Below are 18,693 nucleotides of genomic sequence, written 5' to 3' on the forward strand. Positions count from 1 at the left end.
ATTGATCTCCTATTGAGCCTTTCCCAGGGCTTGTTCCTAGGCAGCGTTCACCTTCTTCAAAGTTAATATTTCTGGCCTCAGCTGGTACCCGTCTGTGGCAGGGTCAGTCAATTGAGACTCTAATTCAGCCACCGTATCTTTCAGAGATTTAATTTGTTGATGCAAAAGGGAAAGTGTCTGACTCAGCACCAGGGACTCAGTGAAGGCCTGGGTAGAGAACAGATACTTAGAAAGGAAAAAGGGAAATAATGGCAAAAAGTAAAAAAAAACTTACAGCAACAACTCCTTCAGAGAATAGATCCAATTGGGTAGGTATAGGGAGAGCATGCATCTGCTGTAGACTTTCCTCCCAGCGGGTCGACAATTGTCCTTTTAGAGTGAGGCGACTAGTAGGGGCATCTGATTGACCTCGTAAGTCCCATTCTGATGGCATGGCGGCTCTGTAATGGGGGTGGGTAGAGGGCCACGAGTGAGATGGCCCAGCTTGTGTCTCACCGGGAGGGGGGTGAGTTGACGGTCCTGCAGCTGTGTCATAGGGGTCGAGAGGAGCGGAAGTAGATGACTGTGATGAGGAAGGTCAGGATCTAGTTGTAGAAGTACTGGGAGTACATTTGACGAAGAGGGAGCAACGGGAATCGAGGGAGGCTCTGTAGGGACTTCTTCCTTAATGACCGGAGCCTTTCCTCGCGCAATTCTCGCTCGGACCTCAGGTGGGGTCACAGAAGTGTTGATTGCTACTCGGAAAACCTAATGGTTCCACTGTACAAAAATTTTGTATAAAGGTCTGAACCTTTTCCTAGCTACCATGTGTTCTTTTAAATTAAACTTAGATCGCCTGCGAAACTTAACACGTTTGATCCAAAGTTTAATTTATTTGTTCTTTTAGGTTTAGACTTGGATCTCCTGCGGAACTTAACACGTTCGATCCAAATCACCTAGGTTATTAATTCCATTAAATATTAATTTCCAAAATTGGCTTCTAGGACTGCATGGCGAGGCACATGGCCTTCTTGGATATGGGAACAATCACCACCGCCTAGACAAAGCCTTTTAAGGAAAGCTAATATTTAATTTCCTTAAATAACTTTAGGTCAACCAAAAAGAACAATCAAATCACAAGGAAAAGAAAAATAAAAGAACACAACATCGAAAACAAATTCGAAATACTAGAATCGCATGCCTCTTGTATTTGGCATGTGAAATACTAAAATCGCATGCCTCTTGTAAATAAAACTAGCATGATGCGGAAATTAAATACTAGTATACCTTTTCTTTTGCAAGCAAAAACCTCTAGGTCTTCTGCCGTATTCCTCTTCTAACCTCGGGTATTGTGTGGGCAACGATCTTCCGAGATGAGAAACCACCAAAGCACCTTCTTCTCCTCCTTGTAAGGTTCGGCCACAACAAGAGCACCTCCAAGGATGAAGAGAAACCACCACCAATGCTCCAAGGGATGCAAGCTTTCTCTCCTTCTTCTCCAAGCTAGAATCTGGCCACACCTTGATCTCCAAGAGAGAAGTGAGTTTCGGCCACAAGGATGGAGAGAAGAGAAAGGGAAGAGCCGGCCACACTAAGGAAGAAAAGAGGGAGAAAATAATAGAGGTTGTTCACCTTGAAGGCTCCCAAAAACCCCTCTTTTATAATCCTTAGCTTTGGCAAATAAGGAAATTTAATTACAATAAAATTTCCTTAACTTTCCTTGACATGAATTAATTAAGAAAAATAAAATAAAATTTCCTAATTAAACATGTCATGGTCGGCCACCTCATGGAGAGCAAACAAGGCAATTTTCAATCAACAATTAAAAATTCCTTATTTGTCTTCGAAAATTTAAAAAAAAATAAAATTTTCCTTTAAAATCCCTTCATGGTTGATAAAAAGAAATCTCTATAATTTTAATTTTTCAACATGTGAATAATTTACAAAGAAGAAAAATAAAATATCTTTCCAATCTACAAATAAGGAAAGAGATTTAATCTCTTTCTTTAATCTTTTGTAGAACCTTATAAAAGAGATTTTTTAATTTTTTAATCTCTCCAATAAATTATATTTTTCACATAAGAAAATTTTAAATTTTAAATTATTTTTTAATTTAATAGGGTCGTCCACCTAAGCTTAGGTTCAAGCTAGGGCTGGCCACCCATGGACCAAGGCTTGGCCGGCCCTAGCTTGATCCACAAGCTAGCTTGGACGGCCCCTACAACATGGGTATGAAGGTAGGTATAGGTGGGTATAGTACTCTATAAATAAGAGGCTACGATAGGGACCGAGAGGAGGAATTGGTTTTGGTCTCCCGATAAAATTAAGCATCCTGTGTTCGCCCCGAACACACAACTTAATTTTATCAATAATAATTCATTCCACTAGAGAACTATTATTGAACTACCGCACCAATCCCAAATTATATTTTTGGGCTCCTTCTTATTATGAGTGTGTTAGTCTCCCTGTGTTTAAGATGTCGAATGTCCACTAATTAAGTGAGTTACTGACAACTCATTTAATTAATATCTTAGTCCAAGAATAGTACCACTCAACCTTATCGTCATGTCGTACTAAGTCCACCTGCAGGGTTTAACATGACAATCCTTATGAGCTCTTCTTGGGGACATTATCAACCTAGATCACTAGGACACAATTTCCTTCTATAATCAACAACACACACTATAAGTGATATCATTTCCCAACTTATCGGGCTTATTGATTTATCAAACTAAATCTCACCCATTGATAAATTAAAGAAATAAATATCAAATATATGTGCTTGTTATTATATTAGGATTAAGAGCATACACTTCCATAATAACTGAGGTCTTTGTTCCTTTATAAAGTCAGTATAAAAGAAACGATCTCTAATGGTCCTACTCAATACACTCTAAGTGTACTAGTGTAATTATATAGTTAAGATAAATTAATACCTAATTACACTACGACCTTCCAATAGTTTGTTCCTTTCCATTTTGGTCGTGAGCCACTGTTTATAATTTATAAGGTACTGATAACATTATCTTCTGTATGTGACACCACATACTATGTTATCTACAATATAAATTAATTGAACAACTACAAACAAATGTAGATAATTTGACCAAATGTGATTCTTTATTCAAAATAAATGTTTACAAAATCTTAGGCTTTCAGTATACACTCTAACAAGAAGCACCCGAGGATTGTGAACCTGGAGCGACAATTGAGGATGGTCGGGAAGCCTGAGAGGCAAGGGGGTGTTCGGAGGCCAGGTCGGGTCCACTTGAAGCAATAGTTGAAGACAGCCGGGAAGCCTGAGCGACGGGTGGATTTTCGGAGGTCAGGTCAGGTCCAATGGATCTGCGTTGAGACCTGCGAGATAATGGCTGGTCGTTTGTGTAGGATCGAAAAGAATTTAGATATCTCCACAATGACATGATATTGTCTACTTTGGGCCTAAGTCCTCATGGTTTTGCTCTTGGGCTCTACCCAAAAGGCCTCATGCCAATGGAGATATATTTTCTCTTATAAACCTATGATCTTTTCTATGTGTTTTCAATATGGGACTATGTTTACAACCTTGCAACCCCAACAACCCCCCCCCCCTCAAACAAAGGACCATAGGCTTCCCACGTCCGATCCTCGACCCACCAGGTCTTCCTGCCCCTCGGTCCACCCGACTTACTAGGACTTCATTGCCTAGTCGCAACTAGGACTTCCTGCCTGGTGTCTAGTCCTCTTGATCCGAACATAGGAGCCCCCACTTTCTTTCTTCGAGGTCAATATTGTACTCACATGGCTCAATCAGACCATAGCTCTTGTGCACAGTTGGCGATTAAACCTTCTGGCAATCTGGGCTCTGATACCAATTGTAGGATCGAAAAGAATTTAAATATCTCCACAATGACATGATATTTTCCACTTTGGGCCTAAGCTCTCATGGTTTTTCTCTTGGGCTCTACCCAAAAGGTCTCATGTCAATGGAGATATCTTTTCTCTTATAAACCTATGATCTTTTCCATGTATTTTCAATATGGGACTATGTTTGCAACCTTGCAACCCCAACAAGTCTGAATCCTTTGGTGGGGTTCTGGGCCGATGAGCAGGGAACACGAAGGTACTTTGCTTGGCAGGATCAGGAGCAAAGCTCACACGAGCGATTGAGCGGGAAGCTGACCGGGGAGTTGTTGCAGCTGTTGGCCCTAAGCGGGGAAGAGCAGAGTGTGGAAGGCTCCTTCTAGCCATTATGATGTGACATCTGTGGTTTATTTCCTGGTCGCTTAAAGGAAGGGGTTGGACCTCGGATGCACGATTCAAGGTGTTTGCTGCGTAAGGAACGCCAGAATTAGAGTCGTATAACAAAAGCAGAGCAAAATAAGTTAAAGCAAAGTGTGGCTCACCTAAGGAGTGGGGCAGTTCAGAGGAGAGGTGGCTTAACCTGAACAGGAACAGCACGTCCTTGACCAACAGTCTGAGTAAATCCAATCACCAACCCGCTAGCTGCATAGAAGCCTCCATGAAGAAGGGATCAGTTTGAAAATCCCCCAAATGAGGTACTGAGGGAAGAGCTGATTACCACCGGGTCGGCCACTCAACAGTAGAGGGAAACTTCAGGAAAAAGTACTTATCCTTCCAGTCAACGTCTGAGGAAGGAAGGGAACAAAAGAAAGTGGTGCGGAGACGGGCTTGAAGACAAAATAGACCCTCACTCTAACAGCGAGTGGTAAAAAAGTAGTGAAACAAGTGAGGAAACCAAGATACGTCACATACTTCGCAGAGTGCGATGAATTCACACAGGATCCTCATGGAGTTGGGAGTTAGTTGACCTAGAGGAATTTGGAAGTAGCGGCTCACCGCGGAAAAAAGAGGATGGATGGGAAAACGGAGACCAACAATAAATTGCTCTTTAAAGAAAGTGACATACCCCGCTGAAGGGGAGGAGACTCGGTAGATCTCAGAGGGTATGATGATGTGTATATCTTCAGAGACTTCGTATGACTAACGAAGATCATCCAAATCCACTCCTGTGAAAGTGGAAACTCCCGGGGCATAGATAGGTGCAGGGGAAAGCATATGGAAGACAAAGGCAAGGTATGAGGAGCTAAGCACGACAGGTAGCGGAAACAAGAAGAAGGTGATAGCTGGAAGTGAGAAAAGTTTAGCGGAATAGAGAAGGGGATACATTTATAGCCTCTGCCCTAAGGGGCATCATTGTTAGCGATCATCCAACGGTTCGCAGCAAAGGTAGCTCGTGTCATTAAAGCAAGGGAGGTCGTTGGATCGTCACAAAAAGTGGAGCAAAGAAAACATGTCAGAAAAAGTAGCAGTGAGGAACACGAGGGTAATAAAGAGTTATGATAACCTCTAGAATAGACGATGTTACAGTAAGTGCTCTCTCAGGCCTTCTACAACAAGGTCAAAGGGCATACTAGGGAGAGTAAGCAATCAGAAACTCAGGTCGGTAATACTGATCGGGACATCAGCAAGGTCGAAACAAGGGCCTGATCGATGAACAGGAAGGTCTTGCTTAAAGCTGTTGCAAACCAATAGACGTTAAGGCGTAGAATATCTACGGAGGAGGCACACACTTGACAGATCTTTTGAGCATACCAGGATGAAAACAAGCACAAACCCCAAGGATCTAATAACAAGTACAGGTTCAAGGTAAAGTGCTTGTACTCAGGCCTTGTTCATCATAGAGTTATGAAAAAGAATACAGATTAATCATCATCAGCAAAAGAAGGAAAGACATCTTCGGGAAGCTCTTGTAGAAGGCGGGTCCTATCCAGGAAATCCTCTTGGACAGCGGACCGGAAAAGACCATGCTCGCACAGTTGACGTACAACGCCCACGCCGCCATAGCAGATCATCTCGTCGATCAGATGATCTATTTTCTTCCCAAAGGTGGGGGAAGTGACATAGGCGACTCTGTACGCTTTTAGACGAGCAGTTTCTCTTGTTCAGTAGTCGGCTAGCTCTCCCTTAGCTTTATCCGCATCAACCCGAACCAGTGTCATCTCTTGTTTGACATTGGAGGCTTCCTCCTTGGCCTTGAGTATGCCTGATTGCAACGATTTGATGGTGACTTTCCCGACCTCCCATTGGCTTTTAAGAGCCGCCTCTCGATCAGTGCTAATGGCCAGGTCTGCTTTAGTAGCTGGTGTCGGCCTTTTTGTATGTCACGTTGCACATCAAATTAATTAAAATTGAAACTCATTAAAATTTAGACAAATGTTGTAGTAAGGAGTACCAAGTCGTATTTTTCCAAGGATAACTAATAAACACTACAAGAAAAAAACCTAACAACAACGATTTTTCACCGTTGTCGTAGCCCATTTTGAACTGTTGTTAAAGGTCGTGTTGTTAAAAGGGGTGCCCAAAGACAACAGTTTTTAATCGTTGTCTTTGAAGGCAAAGACAACATTTTTACAACGGTGAAAAACTATTGTCTTTTCCTTCAAAGACAACAGTTTTTCACCGTTGTCTTTGAGCGTCTACCTTTAATAACATGGTCTTCAACAACAGTTTTAAACTATCTACGATAACGGTGAAAAACCGTTGTCTTTTTTAGATAAAAAATAAAAAAAATTAATACACAATTTTCCAATATTATAAATCATTCAAAATACTAAATTTCAAAATAAAATTTAATATACAATTTTCTAACATTCAAAAATAATATTTCTGAAGAAATTTTATAAGCAACCAACAAAATGATAACACTATTAAAACAAAGGTAGAACAATATAACACGAAATTTTCTACTTAGATGTCGGTGAAGAGGAGGGACTGCAGCTCCTAGTGCTCCTTAATTTGTTAAAGTCTCCATTTTTTTAGTTTATCGGCATTCTTCCCAGTACTCTTGAGGGCACCTATTCGAATAAAGATATATATTACAAATTAGAAACTAAACTGTACGCATGATTCTAATTGCACTGCATAAATGTTACATAACCATAAAAACCATTTGATCTAGTCATCTAACAGAAGTGCAAAAAGCGTTATCTATGTAACATAAATGGTAACCTCTTGAAATAATATGGTGGCTCTTAAATTTCTTATTAAGCAGAATTTTCATTTTATGTCACTGCATACAAAGCTTCTATTATAAACCATGCAAACATTATTTTTCCCAGTAATCAAGCAGCATTAATTCTAAAAGGTACAATCTAATGCAAACGTTCCCACACACTCCATATGATGCTAAGGAGTAAGTCATACATTAAATTCTAAAAGGGACCATTAAAGGAAAGAATGCCTTAAATAAAAATGAATCCAGAAAGTATCATTCCATATGCACTAATAGAAATCTTCGTTTATAGCCAACTGCAAATACATTTCATATTTATTTAAAATTTTAATAACATAATAAATCTAAAAAATTTATAATATTTCACTGAAAGATTAATTAAAATCACACCAGATGATAAGGTCGAGCTATCATTCCTCCAAGTGTATCCTAGAATCTTTGTAATGAGCACGTTGAGACGGAATATGTCATTGAGTACATAAAAGCTCCCTGAGGTGTTGGAATCAGATGAAACATCTACAAAAATAAGCACCATTGATTAATAAGTCATTGATTAATTAGATAATGGAATATACAAATAGAGATTAATTAAAATAAATAAAGGATCTAACAATTACCACTATAATTGACTAAAATTAACAATCAAGAGCTAGGTTGAAGAATGTTTTAAAACATTCTTCAATGTATAAGGAAGCAACTAGAAGTGTTTAACATCTCAGGAATTGAAAATAATGCAAATGCAAACAAATTCATAGATCAAATAAACAAAAACGGGACAACTCTTCAACAAATTTCTATAATCAAGTGATATAAACAAACTGCAGAATTTCATGCGTGGGTAAATCTCGAGTCAAATGTCAATTGAAAGATCAATGTAAAACATGACATACACAGAGAAAGGAACATAGGAATACAAAGCAGTAGGTAAAAACATGTCTATTGAACTGAAGAAAAGCTATCATATCGTGTATGCTAACAATCACCAAATGGTTACTAATTATATAATTACCTGATGCTTTGTGGCAAGCAAGTGCAGTTCAAAAGCCAACACCTACATCCAAAAACAAATGCTGAAAACATCAAAATTATTGAATCTATATTTTGCCAAATATAATCTTAGATGAGTGAACTACCATATAGTCTGGGTTTAAATATTTCCAGACACTAGCTGGACTTGACAATCAATTTCACATACAACAAAAGCAATTAAACTAAACACCTTAACAACGATTAGCCAAAACCTAGTTATACACAATTGATAAACTTGCACCACATTGTCACACTATGAGACAAGATTAACAATCATGTATAAATGAAATACAAAACTAAACAATCAAACATAGATAAGAAAAGAACACCTAAGTTGAACAAGAAAGTAAACTAAATTAACTGAACATGAAACATTCAAAAGGAAAGTAAACTTAAACTATCCAAACCACTCTCCTGCGATCAACCATCAATCGACTACCTCCGTCGTCACACGGAGACCCGGATTTGGAACACCAGCCTCAGTGGACAGCAACACAATGACAGAACCTTTGATTACAACTCTCAACAGCCACACAAAATTAAGAAAGAACAGTGATGTACTGTAAATTGACACACTGAGATGTCACTTGCTTCTGCCGGAATTGTAGACTGAAGTTGCTGGAGTTCCTGCCTTCGGAACACCGTCCGCAGGAAGCCACAACACTGCTCAGTGATGGAAGCAGAAGAAATTCGCCGGAGAAGAAGGGACAGCCGGCTTCCTCTGTTGGAACCCGCTGCTTTCGGAACGCCGTCCGCAGGAGAAGCTACACTGAGGAAGGGATGAAGAGGGATGCTTGCCGGAGAAGAACGCCTCGCCGAATAGAAACCCTAGTTGAGGTCGTCGCTTCAAAGGAGCTGCCGTCGCCGCTTGGAGCAGATCGCAGAAGAGGAGGTTGGGAAGAGCTGGCCGGCCGGCGGCAAGGGAAGAGAAGAAGTCGCCGGCCGGAGAAAAGGAAGAAGAAGAGAAAGGGGCGCTGTGCCCTAGCAGACGCGAGAAGGAGACGCGAGCAGAGAGGAGAGTTCTACTGTGCCGTGCGTGGAGAGAATAAGGAGAAGGGTTTCTTAACGGGTTCGGATTTGGGTTAAGGAGAGGGATCCGATCCGATTCATTAAGAGCATGAAATTGAGCTTTTGAAAATGGACTTTAAGAAGTGGGTTGGGTTTAGGTATGGATTTGAGTTAAAACCATTAGAAGATGATCCCCTTCTTGATTGAGCTAGATAAGTCCAACTCTCCATTTGACTTGAGTCAAATATTCTCAAATTGAACCGGGTTTGGATCTATAGCTTTTAATCAATCGGTTTGACTCGATTCGTGTCCATGACTCCTCTTTAATTCCCTACAAAAATTATGAAATAATGTCAAAATTAGGGAATAATTATAATAAGCTCACAAATATATCCTAACTCATGAATTATGATATTAAGCAAGATTTAAGTGAATGAGAGGATAAAAATGCTAAGTATAAGAGCTAAAATATCACATAAAAATGCTACTTATCACTCGTCGCCTGGCGAGGCAGCGCGCGGTGCTGCGGAGAGGGAAGAAATAAGAAATAGGTTACCTTTGAGCTCATCTTGGTTGCTGCGGAGAGGGAAGAAACCTGTCTGCGCTGAAGGAAAGAAGGGGGTGGGAGAGGGAAGAAAACGGGTGGCGCTGCAAGGAGGAAACGAAAGGATCAGCAGGATCACGTGGGTGGAAAGAGATTTGGAATATGTCTAATATGATTATAATTATAATGACACTTACAAAATGTGTCATCATACACCATCTAATATGATATTTTTCTAAAAATTTAATTAGTTTTTATAAGTGTCATTATAATTTATTTATATTGACACTTTTTAATAGGTGTCATGAAGAAAGTGTTATAATAAATCATTTTTCTAGTAGTGGAGGAGCGTCTTTCGCGGAGGAGTCACGAAGGAGGAGTCGGAGATAGGTTTTTGTTCGTTGAACAGTCACAGAGAAGTGGGTTTTTAGGTTTTTTTTTCATGAAGTTAAAAAAACTGTTGTGTTTTTAGGATTCAACCACATTCAATAGACAACAGTTTAATAAAACTGTTGTATATTATCACATAAGCAACACTAAAAGACAATAGTTTTTTAAAACCGTTGTCTTTGACACACATTAGACAACAGTGTTTTGAAAAATTGTTGTTATTTAAAAAACATTATGGTGAACAACAATAGTTTTCAATAAAACTGTTGTTAAATGGAAAAAAAGACAACAATTTCTTGAAAAACTGTTGTCTATTAGGTGTTGTTAAATCCAGAAATTCTTGTAGTGAAATGTGTGTTTTCTAGAATTGGTGCTAAACAAAACCTAATTTCAACTTGAATACATCCAATTCCCAAAAGTACACTAAAGCAATTCAAAATGTAATCAAAGAAAAGGAAATTTATCTAAACATGCTCCACTTCTTTTGATTCAAATTATCAACAGTTAAATTCAGATTCTAATGTATCATTAAATCCAATCAATCGATTCCCACTCCTTCAATTCACAATATCAGTAATACTAAATTAAAATTCTCAAACCGAATTATACAAATCGAAACAACTCTAATTCATAAACAAAATTAACTTCAACAATCAAGCTCAAACTCAAGTCTCCAATTCTCAATCTCATTAAATCACATTTAATAGAGGTAAACAATAAAAGTTTAAGTGATTCATTCAACAATCAAGCATATTAACAGTCACACCTAAATCCGATGAATCAAATGAGATGTTTCCTAAATCCATGAATTGAAACTTACTCTAACTTATAGAAACCGAAACAAAGAATTCCAAGTAAAGAAGAAAATTGCAAACTAAATAGGTAGCTAAACATTATTGTAATTTCAGAAATCTCAAGGATTCAGAATTTCAAGTTAGAGATTAGAACTGGGGTTTTCAGCAAATAAAATCAGAAATGAATTTTAGAAAATTGAATCAAAGAAGAAATGTAAGGAAAAGAAATCAGATCTGATGATCTGAGCTAATTTGAGCACAATTCAAAGACAAAAATAAAGAAATCTAAACCCTAAACATTTCCCATCCCAAATCAAGAACAAATCTCATCAATCTGCTGAGCAACAGAAATGCTTGAAGAAACCTCCCCTCAAACATTCAACAACGATCACCAAGCTTCCAACTATCACTAGATAACGCTCACAGCTCTTGGAAACCTCCCCTCAAGCTCACATCCATCTGATAATCCCATCGGCCAAAGAAAACAGAGCTCAATTTCGTGAATTTGCAAACCGGATCGAATGGCCACATCGTCCAAGTTTTGCAGACTCAGAAACCTCAAGAAACCTCCCTTGAAGCATCTGTTGATTGTGAAGATCACTGGTCAAGAAAACTCCCTTGAACAGGATTGCGACGATGAACGGAACAAAGACGCGCCGAGAAACCTCCCTCTAGCACTCACTGATCACCGAAAGATGGATGTCGGCAACTCGGAGATCGCTGTCGGTGAAGAAATTAGCTCTCAAATCTGGTTTTGGAACGGAAGCTTCGGTGACGAAGAAGATGAACAGTGGTGGAAATCGCGAAGCATAGCTCAATCTGCACTATAGCTTCTCGCGGTATTTAAATCCTCCTCAAAACTAATCCAACGGTCCAGAACTCTCGGAGCTTGATCAACGGTAGAAAATCGCCTAAAATATGATCCAAAAGTACTGATCTTCATCTACGGTCTAGATCTACTCCTCATTAAGTTGGATGAGCCAGATCTTCAACGGATGGCCTAGATCTGCTTGATCTTCAATGGACGGTCCAAAACACTCCAAGGCTTGATCGCTTCGTTTAGCCCTAGATTTGAGCCCAAATGTGGCCTAATCTGATCGGGTCCATGACCCTTTCAATGCCTATAAAATAATAAACAAATATTAGCATCAAATACCATGAAAATAAGCTAATTTGTAATTAAGTCCATGATCACATGTAATTATGAAATATGATGTAAATGTGAGATTAAGCTATGAATAGACCACTAAAAACATGCATTATGAATCAAAATAATGTAGCAAAATCATGGTTATCAGTAGTCGCTAGGTCTCTCTCCATGACCTCATAGGACTCCTGTAGAGTCTTTAGTTTCTTGGAAAGGGTGGTCACCTCTGATTCTTTCTCATCCAGGTCGGCCAGGATCTTGATACGTCGTTGCCCCTCTAATTTCAACTTAGACTCACTAGTTTTCAAGGCAGTCTCCAGAGTCTTTACCCTTTCCGACCCTGCATGAACTAAGCTTCGGACGGATTGGACAGATTCCCCAGCATCATGGAGGCAAGATTGTATCGGGTCGTCAGGAGTAGTCGGGTCCAGTATATGCCGAGGGGTCAAAGGCAGCTCTAGTTCTCAAATACGAGTCTTTAGCGACTCGTTCTCGCATTGCAGACTGGCCACGACGTGAGAAAGGCTTAAACCCATGGAACAGGCCTGTCCAAAATAAGAAAGAGTTAGAGTTAACTCAAGACATCCGAACAGGAAAAGGAAAAAGCTTAACAATAATAGGTGTTGGGAAAATAAGTCAGCCCCTTCTAACAGTGAACGCTCCTAGAACTGATCAATAGTCGTTTTCCATGAGGTAGCTAGGGCCCCATGGAGTTGTACTTGGCCGCGAGGGAGGGGGTGCCAACTGAGGGAGGGGGTCCATCCCTGATAAAGACGGTAGTTGGAAGGAGAATGAGGTGTATGTGCTCTTAGAGTGCTCCTTGGTGCGAGAAGGAGCAGAAGCTGAGGTGGTAGCTGGGAGCGGGATAGAAGGGGTTAAAGAACCCCCGAGCTGGTCTCCAGCTTGGTAACTAGCCTGCTCGAGGGCCACGCCCGGGATTGAAGTAGAAGTGGTGACTTCTATGGTAGGAGGAGGAGACATCCGAGCGGGAGTAAGCCTTTGCTTTGGAAAAGGTTCGTCCAGCAGGAGGCAGAGAGGGAGATGCTTGGACTGAAGGAGTGACGCGCTTCCTCTTGCGCTAGAGCCGCAAACGCTTGTCAGGAGGAGGAGAGGGGCCTGCTCATCCTCAGCCGGCTCCACAGGTAAAGAACCGACTTCGGAGGTCCCAAGTTCCTCGGGGAGTTGGGCTGGAGTCCCCACTGGTACACTAGCGGGAACCATCGAAGAAGCCGCCAAACCTTTAGTAATTTCTTCTCCTACCTTCTTCAAAACACTGTTGGGCAGCTTGGAGGAATCCACAAAATATGCACGGAACATAGCGACTTCTGCAAAATAGGAGGAAGATACCTCAGTTAGCGAAGACAAGGAAAAAAAGACGGGGAATCTTAGCAAAAGGGGTGCCTATAGACGTTGGGATAGGGCTAAGACCAAAAACATGTAGAAAGCTCTCTCGCATTATCACAGAAAGTCGGAGACACACTCTATCACATTTCTCTGAAGCTATAAGGCAGTCTGGCTAGTGATGGTGTTATCGCAGCTCGGAGGTAGGGGCAGAGTATATCACCACTGGGTGGGCCAGGATACAGGTCCAGATAGCTGAACAAAGAAGAAACGGGATTTCCAACCCTTGTAGGAAGAAGGCATATCGTCAAAAAACTTATACCTGACCCGGGATTGCACCATAAACACACCGAGCTCTGCTCGTTTGAAGGAATAAAATTGAAGAAAAAGTTGCAGAGTCAGAGGAATTTGATACAGGCGACAAAGGATCACCATTCCGCACATAGCGCGGAAGACATTAGGAGCAAACTGAGAGAGTGAAATGCCAAGGTACTAGCTTAGGGAGGAGAAAAATGGGTGAATAGGGAAGCGAAGATGCCGAGAAGCTGGTCCTTAAAAAAGGTCACAAATCTGGTAGGAGGAGATGATGGAGGTTCGTCGGGTTTTGGAAGCAAGACCTTGTAATCATTGGGCAGGTGTAGGTTGTGCTGGATTGTCTTAAGGTCACTTCTGTCTAAGTTAGAAATGAAAAATGAATACCAGGGCCTTTCCATCTTCTCAACCATGAAAGAAATGGAAATAAAGAAGGAAAAGGGAGAGTACTTACGGAGGGCAAACACGAAGAAGGCGAACAGGTGAGAGCAAGAAGGTAATGAAGGGTCGAGGCAAATGAAGTGGTAAGAAGGCGACGACGGACAACCTTTAGTGTTTATAAAGTAAAACTCCTAGGAAGCATCGAAAAAGGGGTCAGATGATTCAAGTGGAAAAGCACACGTTCGTCGTCAGATCAAAGGGTGAAAGCTATCTGGGGTCATGTGCAAAAAGTGCTCATCATACATGATGAGGGATAAAGTTCGTGGGACACGTGTCGCTTCTCGATGAAAGGTATTTATGATGTACGTGACAGGAAAATCAGGAAGAGAGATTTGCGTACGGAAGCATTTCCCTTCAGGAAGACCATACCTTGAGAACTGGGAATGCCATGTGGTTACATTGGGAAGTGGAGAAGGAGACGACGGGAAGCGCCGACTCAAATTTGATGCCTTTATCTCGCTTTTCTGTCTCGAAATCAGAGTAAGGTTTATTACTTATTTAATTAAAGTCTTACGCAATGCACTTGTCGATTGCAAGAATCTCAAGTTAAGTCTATTAGCCCATTCCCTGCCAAGTCACCAGAGCAGGCCTCCAGAACCCTTCCTGGTCAGGCCTCCGGAACACTTCCTGGTCAAGCCTCCAGGAAGTCTCTCGGTTTGGACTCCAGACTCTCGCCTCAGTACGAGTTATAAGTGAGCATCCTCTCACGCCCAACGACCTCCTAGTCAGTGTCCCAGACTCTTGTCTCAGTGCGAGTTATAAGTGAGCATGCTCTCACGCCCAACGACCTTCTGGTCGGTGTCTCAGACTCTCGCCTCAGTGCAAGTTATAAGTGAGCATGCTCTCACACCTCCAGACTCTCGCCCCGGTGCGAGTTATAAGTGAGCATGCTCTCAAGCCTCCAAACTCTCACCCCAGTGCGAGTTATAAGTGAGCATACTTTCACGCCCAACCACCTCCCGGTCGGTGTCCCAGACTCTCGCCTTAGTACGAGTTATAAGTGAGCATGCTCTCACGCCCAACGACCTCTCGGTCAGAATTCCAAACTCTTGCCTCAGTGCGAGTTATAAGTGAGCCAACTCTCACACCCAACGGCCTCCTAGTCGGTGTCCCAGACTCTCACCCCAGTGTGAGTTATAAATGAGCATGCTCTCACGCCTACAGACTCTCGCCTTAGTGCGAGTTATAAGTGAGTCTGCTCTCACGCCCAACGACCTCCAGGTCGATGTCCCAGATTCTTGCCCCAGTGCGAGTTATATGTGAGCATACTCTCACGCCTCCAGACTCTAGCCCCAGTACGAGTTATAAATGAGCCTGCTCTCATGCCCAACGACCTCCTGGTCGGTATCCCAGACTCTCACCCTAGTACGAGTTATAAGTGAGCATTCTCTCACACCTCCAGACTCTCGCCTTAGTGCGAGTTATAAGTGAGCATGCTCTCACGCCCAACGACCTCCTGGTCGGTGTCCCAGACTCTCGTCTCAGTGTAAGTTATAAGCGAGTCTGCTCTCATGCCCAACGACCTCCAGGTCGGTGTCCCAGACTCTCGCCCCAGTGCAAGTTATAAGTGAGCATGTTCTCACACCTCCATACTCTCACCCCAGCGTGAGTTATAAGTGAGCATGCTCTCACGCCCAATGACCTCCCAACCGGTGTCTCAGACTCTCATCTTAGTGTGAGTTATAAGTGAGCATGCACTCACGCCCAACGACCTCTCGGTCGGGATTCCAGACTCTCGCCTCAGTGCGAGTTATAAGTGAGTCTGCTCTCATGCCCAACGACCTCCCGGTCGGTGTCCCAGACTCTCGTCCCAGTGCGAGTTATAAGTGAGTCTGCTCTCACGCCCAATGACCTCCTGGTCGGTGTCCCAGACTCTCATCCCAGTGCGAGTTATAAGTAAGCATGCTCTCACGCCTCCAGACTCTCGCCTCAGTGCGAGTTATAAGTGAGTCTGCTCTCACGCCCAATGACCTCCCGGTCGGTGTCCCAGACTCTCGCCTCGGTGCGAGTTATAAGTGAGCATGCTCTAACACCTCTAGACTCTCGCCCCAGTGCGAGTTATAAGTAATCTTGCTCTCACGCCCAACGACTTCTCGGTCGGAATACCAGATCCCTACCCTAGCTCATAACCGACAACACGTAAATAAGAAAGGGTTATGGGGGAAAGAAGAAAGGAACATGAACAAAGGTCGGAATTCATTCAGATTTACATTATTTGATAAGCTACGAATAGACCTGGTTACATCAGAGACACTTGAGTATTTAATTCAAAGATCTCTCCCAATATCAACAGCTAAGTGGCACCTCGGGCAAAAGTGCTTCACTTGACCTGCTTTCTTCATATCAGCTTGAGCTTGAGCTAGCTCCACCTGGGTGTACTGAATAATGTGACATTGTTGAGCATTAGTATGGTCTTTAGTCGGGTGTTCCTCTTGAAGAAGAGCTACAGAAGCGGCGTGTTTATCTCTCAAATAAATCAGAAATTGGGCTTAACCCTCCAGGTCTGAGTAGGCCTTTTGCTTCAATGCTACTTCAGCTTGAGTCCGCGACTTGGTAGCTAACCAAAGCTCTTCAATGTCTCGACGAAGGGAAATATGAAGATCCCGATCATGTGTCATCTTAGCTAGAATCGTATCCTACTAAGAAAGCAACTGAGTCATGTGTGTCAGTTGCTGGCGTAATAGAAATAGCTCATCAGGCTCAAAGTCAGATTCCATCATTGGAGGGAGGCAACCAGGAAAAGTACAAAGGCATAAGAGAAGTCAGGCCCCTTTATAGAAGAGAAGGATGCGAAGAGTCGGCTTAGAAGAAGTAGTGGGATGGCTATTCATTGAAATTGAGGAAGGCATTAAATAGGTTACACGACCAAGGAGGTGGAAAAAGGAGGCAGCATTTAAAGAAGGACATAAAAGCATAATAGTGGAGTAAACGAAACTAGGATATGGGTCTAGTCAGTTGGACTCGCACATCCTTTGACTAGACTTGAGGGGTAGGCTTGTGATACGGCGCATAATGTGGGGTCCGATAGAGCTAGTCAGTCAGGAGTCAAGGGGATGTGACAGTTAGAAGTCAAGGGGACGTAGCAATCAGAAGTCAAGGGGATATAGGAGTCAGAAGTCAAAGGGATGTGGCAGTCAGAAGTCACGAGGATTTGGCAATCAGAAGTCAGGGGGCGTATCGTTCAACAGAAGGGGTAGGACTGTTGTAGGCCACTAGTCATAAAATGTCCGGTCAGGATGTCCAGATCGGGAGTTCAGATCTACAGTATGAGGAACAATTAAGAAAGAGCGAGAAATGTCTCCACCAATCGGGTTTTCTCAAATAGGGCTATAGATATATGAGCCTAATACACCCGGTCGGGATCTCGCGGACCACTCAGTTATACCCAGAAATAGCTCTCCGACTACTGGTCATCAGGAGCTTCTCCATCCATACCCGGTCGGCAGGGCACTACACGACAACTGGGCCAGGGAATCATAATCATATGTCGGGGAATAACTACTGCCTGTCAGGGTATATTCTAATGGTCGGTGGCTCACTGCTTATGGAACCTTCCTCCGGCCTATAAGAGGATGCCACATGTCATTCACCGCTAGACAAGTCCTAGCACCCGATATTCCTTGACACTCGTCAGATTCCAGAAGTACGCACTGTAATATAAAAAAGGAGGTCCTCTCCCTTACGGAGGTACGTTCACTTACCTTTTCGCACTTGTCTTCTACTTTTTTTCTTTTCGTTTACTGTTCTCCTGGGGAAAAAGTACCTGACTTGAGCATCGGAGCGCCTGCTCCGGGGACTTTTTGTTGGTGCAATATTCCCTAGGTCAAGGTTGACCTGGTTGACTGAGCTTGAATTGGTTCGAGCTCGAGTCTTGATGTTTGGGTTTCGATGTTTGACAAATACATTGAGACAATACATGAAGATTACAGGTGCAATTGTTCATGTGGGGAGATTGTGAAGGAGAGTCAAGTAGGTCAAGGTTGACTGAATACTTGACGTGAAAATCCTAGTGTGTGAAGCTTCGAGTGAAGCTAGGTGAAAGTCCTGGTGAGTGAAGTCAGGCAGATGGGAAGTCCTAGTGAGTGAAGGTAGGAAGAAAGCAAAGTCCTGGAGAGTGAAACCAGGCATATGGGAAGTCCTAGTGAGTGAAGCTAGGCAGAAAGGGAAGTCCTGGTGAGTGAAGCCAGGCATAGGAAAATCCAGGTGGATCAAGTTTAATCGGACACCTGGTAATGTTAAGTCCAAGTGGGTCAAGGTTGACCGGACATTTGGCACGAGGAGAAAGTCCAAGTGAGTTAAAGGAATTGACTGGACACTTGGTGAGGGAGTCCTAGTAGGTCAAGAGTGATCGGATGTTAGACATCATGTCCCAACAGGTCATGGTTGACTGGATGTTGGGTTTGCAGGGCTTTTGGACTTGATCGGAGCAAGTCAAGTGGGTTCAATCGATCAACCGATCGATTGAACTAGGTCCAACCGATCGGGTGATCGATTGGACTGAGCCTGCTAGAAAAAGGTTCCCCAATCGATCAGTGGATCGATTGGAGAGAATCGCCGCGCGCACAGAAAGCCTCCCAATCGATCGGTCGATCGATTGGGAGCCTCTAATCGATCGGCTGGTCGATTGGGAGCTGCGATTTCGCACGATAAGCCCTGGATCGATCGACCGATCGATCCAGGCATTTCCCAAAAG

The sequence above is a fragment of the Zingiber officinale genome, chromosome 8B (genome assembly GCF_018446385.1).
Source record: "Zingiber officinale cultivar Zhangliang chromosome 8B, Zo_v1.1, whole genome shotgun sequence".
Taxonomy (NCBI): Eukaryota; Viridiplantae; Streptophyta; class Magnoliopsida; order Zingiberales; family Zingiberaceae; genus Zingiber; species Zingiber officinale.